We start from the raw sequence: 7286 nt of genomic DNA on the forward strand, positions 1-7286 counted from the left end.
ATTTACTCTACAATGACTCTGACATTCTTCTCTCTCTCTCTCTCTCTCTCTCTCTCTCTCTCTCTCTCTCTCTCTCTCTCTCTCTCTCTCTCTCTCTCTCTCTGCTTCCAGTTACCCTGGTATGTTCATGAAAATTAACAGATGGGCCTGAAAAAACTTGGGCTTTGAGTCTCTCTGCTGAGGGGACCAAGTGTGTGGACTGCTCCAGGTCCTGCTCACTGGATACCACAGCGGAATCAGTTGGAGTGAGTTCTAGGTGTTGAAGGGAGGGAGGGTGGATGGACTCATCCCCTGGAGTGCCTTTCCACACGTGCTCTTGCCTTTCATGGTATGCTCTGCTAGGCTCAACCTTTCTTCTTATGGGCCTCTAGCTCTACCCTCTTTGTTTCTAAGCAATCCAGAAGTTCTTGCTTTTCCTTTTTGTCTCCCGCAGAGGAAACAGAGAAAGAGGAAGGTTCTTCAGGAGCCCACTCTTCATGGAATGGAGGGTGTTTAAAGGACTCCTGGTTGGGGCCTTCATGTGCTCAGTACCTTTTTGTGGTCAGCCTGGGGTGTTCTTTAGGTGGAACATCTGGAGTTTCCCAAAGAGTCAGAGTACACAGGCCTCCCTCCAGCTCCTCTTTAGTGGACCCCTGAACCCTCAACAAGCTCCCACTTATTTATTTTTTTTTATCTGATACACACTAGGGATTTGACACACTATCTCTCTAAAGAACAGTTCTGGAACCATGTTCAAAGCAGGCCACATTTCTTCACAGTGGCTGTATTTTTTTTGCTTTCATTAAAGAAAGGGCAAAATGTTCTCCATTTATAACACCATTTTGTGGTGTTAACCTTTCTAGGGCCATAATGCAAGTAGCAATTTGAAACATATCAAGAAACAGCCATGTAGCCAGACATGGTGGGGCACACCTGTAATCCCAGCAGAAGGATTATGAGTTTAAGGCCAGCCAGGGCTGTATAACAAAACTATGTCTCAAAAAGTCAAAAATAACAACAAAAAGAAATAGCAATTAACATTGTCCTGTTCCAAATGGCAAATGGGTATAGGCTTCGTTTAACTCTTCTTTCTCTAAGCCGATGGTTCTCAATCTTCCTGACCCTGAGATCCTTTAACATAGTTTATCACGTTGTGGTGACCCCCAAGTTTAAAATTAATTTTGTTGCTATTTCATAATTGTAATTTTGATGCTGTTATGAATCGTAATGTAAATATCTGATAGGCAGGATATCTGATACGTGACCCTCGAAGGTGTCATGGCCAATAGGTTGAGAACTATTGCTTTAAACTCTTCTTCTAGATAGCATGTAGGCTGCTCCAGTAGCCTATGTTCTGTGCAGGTCTTTCTGGATTGGATACTTCTGGAAAGTATAGACAATAAACAAAACAAAAGGATGATTTTACCCATTTTGCTTCTTTGAATACACAGTCAACATACCTGGCACCATATGTGCGTGGTTATCCTAACTCTAAGGAATTCTCCATCAGACATCAGCAGGATATCCTCTAATACAATCCAATCCTGACACTATCTGCCTGGAGAAACTGTCCAATCCCACAAGGCAAGGCATCTACTCAAAACTGCCTCCTTTTCAAATGCAGTCAAATAATAAATTATGAGCTGGACTGACTGGCAATAAATCAGGTTTCTAAGACCCATTCGTAGGGATCAATTAATCTGGCAGAGTGATGTCCTAGTTAGGTTTTTATTGTGGTAAAACACTATTACCAAGAAATAACTTGGAGAAGAAAGAATTTATTTCATCTTACAGTTTATGGTGCACTATGTGAGTTTAATATCTATCTATCTATCTATCTATCTATCTATCTATCTATCTATCTATCTATCTGTCTATTGTATGTGTATACATTGTTTCTCTTTCTTCAAACACACCAGAAGAGGGTATCAGATTCCATTACAGATGGTTGTGAGCCACCATGTAGTTGCTGGGAATTGAACTAAGCCCTTCTGGAAGAGTAGTCAGTGCTCTTAACCACTGAGCCATATCTCTAGCCCCTATGGTATACTATGAAGAGAAGTCAGGGAAGGAAATCAGGGCAGGAACCTGGAGGCAGGAACTGAAGCAGAGACCATGGAATAGTAGTGCTAACTGGCATGCCCCCATAGCTTGCTCAGCTTGCTTTTTATACAACCCAGGGTCACCTTTATAGGAATGGCCCTGCCCACTATGGGCTGGGCCTTCCCACAGCAATTACTAATTAAGAAAATGCCATTCAGACTTGCCTACAGGCAATTTGATGCAGGCATTTTCTTAATTGAGAATCTTCTTCCCAGATTGTATCAAACTGATGAAACCAGCCAGCCAGCCAACCAACCAACTAACCAACCAACCAATCTATCTTTCTGGAGAAACTGTGATGGTTTGAATTATGCTTGACCCAGGGATTGGCACTATTAGGAGGTGTGGTCTTGTTGGAGAATGTGTGTCACTGTGTGGATGAACAATGAGACCCTCCTCCTAGCCATGTGGGAGCCAGTCTTCTTCAAGTGGTCTCACTATGCCTGCCTGAATGCTCTCATGTTCCTGCCTTGATGATAATGGACTGAACCTCTGAACCTGTAAGCCAGTCCCAATGAAATGTTGTCCTTATAAGAGTTGCCTTGGTCATTATGTCTGTTCACAGCAGTAAAACCCTAAGTAAGACACTGTCCAATCCCACAAAGCAAGGCCCCAAATCCAATTGGGACACGTGGTCTGTAGAACTCACTTTAGTTAATCAGCAAGGAATTTTGTATCTGGGGATTATAGTATATACCCATAGTCCCAGCTCTCAGAAGACAGAGATAGAAAGATCACTGCAAGTTTGACGTCAGCTAGGGGCTACATGGTATGTAACCCTCTTTCAAAACATAAAAATAAGAAACATAATTAGCCGGTCATGGTTGTGGATGTTTTGAATCCTAGCACTCAGTGGATGGAGGCAGGTGGATCTCTATGAGTTTGAGTCTATGTAGTGAGTTTTAGGACAGTCGTGACTGTATAATAAAGAGACCCTGTCTCAAACAAAACAAAAAGAACCAACCATCCACTACCAACAAAAAGCTACTATAGCAACCAAAAAATGGTCTTGGATACTTAATTCTGGGCTAGTTCATGCCTGCTTCAATTAGGTGAATAAGCCATGTTTCCCACCTATTGTCTTACTCAGGGTCTCAACCCCAAAAGGGCAGAAGAGCCATTTAAGCAGGGTCTGACCGGTTACTTGGCTTGTGTCTGAGTTGCATGAGTAACATTTACTTGGCCTCTCCCCCACTCCCCCTCACACCCGCTAGTGGAGGCTGCAATAGGTCCACATCATCAGGAGGAGCAGGTATATTACTCTTAGAACAAGGCCTGGCTTGTGGGAAGTACCTGGTTAAAGTGAGCTACACTTGCCCTTGGGGGCTGTAAAACTGAGGCCAAGAGAAGTCAGTTTACTTACCCAGGTTCACCCTGCTGTGAAGGAGAGGAGCTGAGCTGCAAGGCCAAGGCAAAGTGGCTAAGTGCTGGCTGGCTGCATCATTGCCCATGGGTCAAACTATAGTCACCTGGTCATGGACAGCCTGACAGTCCCCTTGGGTGGTTCTTGCCTTTCACATGTCCTTGGCTTTGGAGAGGGGTTGGTGCCCAGCTTGTCACCATAGCTACCCAGTGCCTGTGAACCATCAGGTCCTTGCTTAGTTTTGCTTCCTTTGTTCTCAGTGACCCATCACCCAGGCACAAGTCTTGCCCTTGGGGACATGCTAGCCAATAAAACCTGCAAAGCTTACAACCCACAGAACAATACCACCATTTCTGCAGAGGGAAAGGTGGCTCTTTTGTACAGGTATGGGCAAAGATACAGGTATAAAGAAAGTCATTTGGGCTTGCTTCCAAAACTCAACCCAAACACACAGGCATTAGCTTATTTTTAGGTTTTGAATTGTTCGAGAACAACACTTCATTTTCTGTAGCCTCTATTGTTCAGGTTTTACTGATGTTCATAAGGAAATATTTTTGAAATACCACAAGAAAGTCTGAGTTGGGGCGGGGGACAAGAAGAGTAAGGGAGGAATAGAGCAGAGGGAGCCTTTCTTTTTGATGCCAGTGGGGAGATGAAGATCTTGGAAGGGAGCCGGTGCTGTCATAGTTCTGGCCCATTGTAAAGCCTGAGGCAGTTTGGCTAAACATCAAAATGTGGGGGCGTTTCTTTGAATTAAACTTTATTGCACAGAAAACATATAGGAGGTATTCTATTATCATGAATTTTGAAAGTGTTATCTCTATTTTTCTTTTCTTTCTTTTTTAAAAAGTGTGTGTGTATGTGTGTGTATGTTTGTGTGTATGTGTATATGTTTGTGTGTGTATGTGTGTGTGTGTATGTTTGTGTGTGTGTATCTGAGATGGCACGTGTCAGAGGATAACTTTGTTGGAATCACTTCTCTCCTCCCACTTTTATGTGGGTTGCAGGCATTGCACTCATGTTGCTGGGCATGCACATCAGAACACCCAGTGAAAAGCCAGTACCGGGCATGACCTGGGGTTCTCTCTGGGTTCCCACTGAGAGAGGTCTTCAGAGCGGGAACTGGACCATCATCTTAGTCATAGCTTGTGGGAAAAAAGGGCTGCAGCGAAGGTGTCCTGGAGGTGTTCCATGCAGTGGGGCCCACATGCAGAAGTCTAAGGTTCCAGAGGCTGGGGGCTTCGGTGACAGCAGGCCCCAATGATACGAAAATGTCCATAGTTCCAAAAGGGTTTATTGTAATGGCGGATGGTGGATGGATTTGGATGTAACCTCTCCTCCCCCCAAAACTCAGGGCAGTCCTGAGTTAAATAGGGAGGGAGAAAGGGGGCGGGTCTGGGGAGGAATACTTAATTTGCTCCGCCCTCTGGCCTTCATTAGTATGTAAATCCCTAGGGCCTGAGGCCTGTAGTCATGCCCTCTACCTGTGCACTTTGGGAGGGGCTGTAATGGCCTATGTGACTGAACAATGTAGGTCTATGGAGATGAGACTGCTTGTCAGGACTCTGGGTTCTGGGGACGTGGCCAAATGCCTGCTGTTTCTCACTTAGAGTCTCGGAGTTCCAGGCCCATGCCCAGCCATGAACCAGGATACCCTTACGCAGTCCCACAGAGCTTTAGTGAAATATGTTTCATAAGATCATAACAGCTCTATGTATTTACATTTGATACAAGGTCTCACTATGTAGCTAAGATAGCCTCTAATTAGCAATCTTCCTGCTTCAGCCTCCTGAGAGTAAGGATTACAAGCCTGTGCTATTTTAGTTTTAGATTATTTACTTTATGTGTATGAGTGGATGTTTACCTGTATGTATATATATACACGACATGCCTGCCTGGTGCTTGAGGCACTGCGATCCCCTGGAACCGGAGTTACAAATGGTTGTGAGCCACCATATGGGTGTTGGGAATTGAACCCAGGTCCTGTGCAAGAGCAACATGTGCTCTTAACCTCTACAGTCATCTCTTACCACTTAACTTTTTAAATGGGATTTCATTGCTATAGCAAACAAATGGGGACAACTGAGAGTTTATTCCTTTAAAAACATTTAAAATATGCATTTAATTATAGTCACAAATAGAACTTAGCTTTCAAAAAGCTAATGCAGTGTGATTTCTACTCGTAAAACTTCTTTTGCTAATTTGTCCTCAGTCTTTGGTTTGCGATGGAAATGTAAACATATCCACAGAAACAGGACAGTAAAATGAGTCTCCCCCCCCGCCCCCGCCATACCCATCCCCACCTTCAATAACTGTAGGTCTTGGTCATCTTGTCTGCCCTTTTTTTTCTCCTGCTGCACCCTCCACATCATTTTGAAGCAGATCCCAGTCATCGTACAATTTTACTCAGTAAGTATTTCGGTATGCATCTCTAAGAGATAAGGCTCCTTCCTCTAACATTTTATTAGAAAAAAATTGGAAGCATACAGCAAAGTTGGAAGCTGTGCATCCAACTGGTTCTGCTGCTTTGTTGTATAGCTACCCATCTGTTCCTTCATCCACCAGCCCTCCTGGTTAAAAAATGCATCTCAAAGTAACCTGCAGACATAGTGCAGACTCCGCTTTAAGCGCTTCAACATGCATATTATAAGCTAGAGTTTAATATCTGTTTATGGCTTTCTTCCCATTAAATACAGCATTTACCTCACTGAAATACACATCTGAAGTGCACATTTGCTGTGTTCTGACGGATGTAACCCACTCTCCTATTGAGATAGAATATTACCATCAGTCCAGAAAGTTCCTTTTTTGCCTCTTCCTACTCAATTCCCACCAACACTCATAACCCAGCCTTGTTTTCTACCATATGGATGTACAGAAGTACTTTGTCTTAATTGACCAAAGAAACTCAAAGGTGAAGCCTGGTCCCCTGCACAGCAGGCACAGGCTCCAGCCACCACTGCACTACACTCCTCGCCCCTAAACTTGCTCTTTGATTTGCCCTCTTCTCTCCACCTTGCGGGCTTGTACAGCGTTTCGCAGGTTTAATAGGAGACTTTGTATTTCTAGCCCCATTTCTCCCCAAGAGCAGGCTCCTGTCAGGATTTTAGCAATGAATACCTTGATTCAAACAAAATCCTTCATGTCAGGGATTTTGAAATCTAATGAGATTTTGAAAACCAATGCTGGGGTCCTCTCAGTTCTAAGTTTATTTGTATTTAAAATAGCACTGGGCTTTTTGTTGTTCTCTGAGCATGGCTTAAAATTATCTTGGTCACCACTGGCCTGGCCTTTCCCAGGAAAAGTCCTTTGTGGGTATAAGCAGGGGTTGCTCTGTCACATGGTTTCTTATTCCATGTCTGGCCAATGTGACATGGTTGGGGGAGGAAATACCCAAGGGGGCCCCACCCTCTTCACCTTCGGAGGTGAAGGGGAGAGAGGATGGGGGAGTGGTATATGAGAGGGGATCAGGAGGGAGGGCAGCATTTGGGATGTAAATAAATAAACAAAACAACCAAACTGAAAACTTTTCGTAAATAACAATAAAATAAGTGATGCAGTCTTAAAGCGCTAGCACAGCATGTGTGAGGCTCCGGCTTCAGTCCCTTGAACATCAAAGAGGAGACAAAAGATATTTGTACATTCTTTTCCCTCAAACTACTCAATTACTTGGTAGTACAGATGTCAGAGAATCCCTGTCCTCTGAAATTCCAGTGACACTGGATTGACTGGATTGCCCTACTCTTCCCCTGACGCTGTCTCTGGGCGTCTGGGTAAGGGTTTCTCTCCTTGTCACCTGGCCGGGGTCCTGACTCCTGCTGAGCCATCTGTGTGTGGGTCT

The sequence above is a fragment of the Grammomys surdaster genome, unplaced genomic scaffold (assembly GCF_004785775.1).
Source record: "Grammomys surdaster isolate TR1022 unplaced genomic scaffold, NIH_TR_1.0 136, whole genome shotgun sequence".
Lineage (NCBI taxonomy): Eukaryota > Metazoa > Chordata > Mammalia > Rodentia > Muridae > Grammomys > Grammomys surdaster.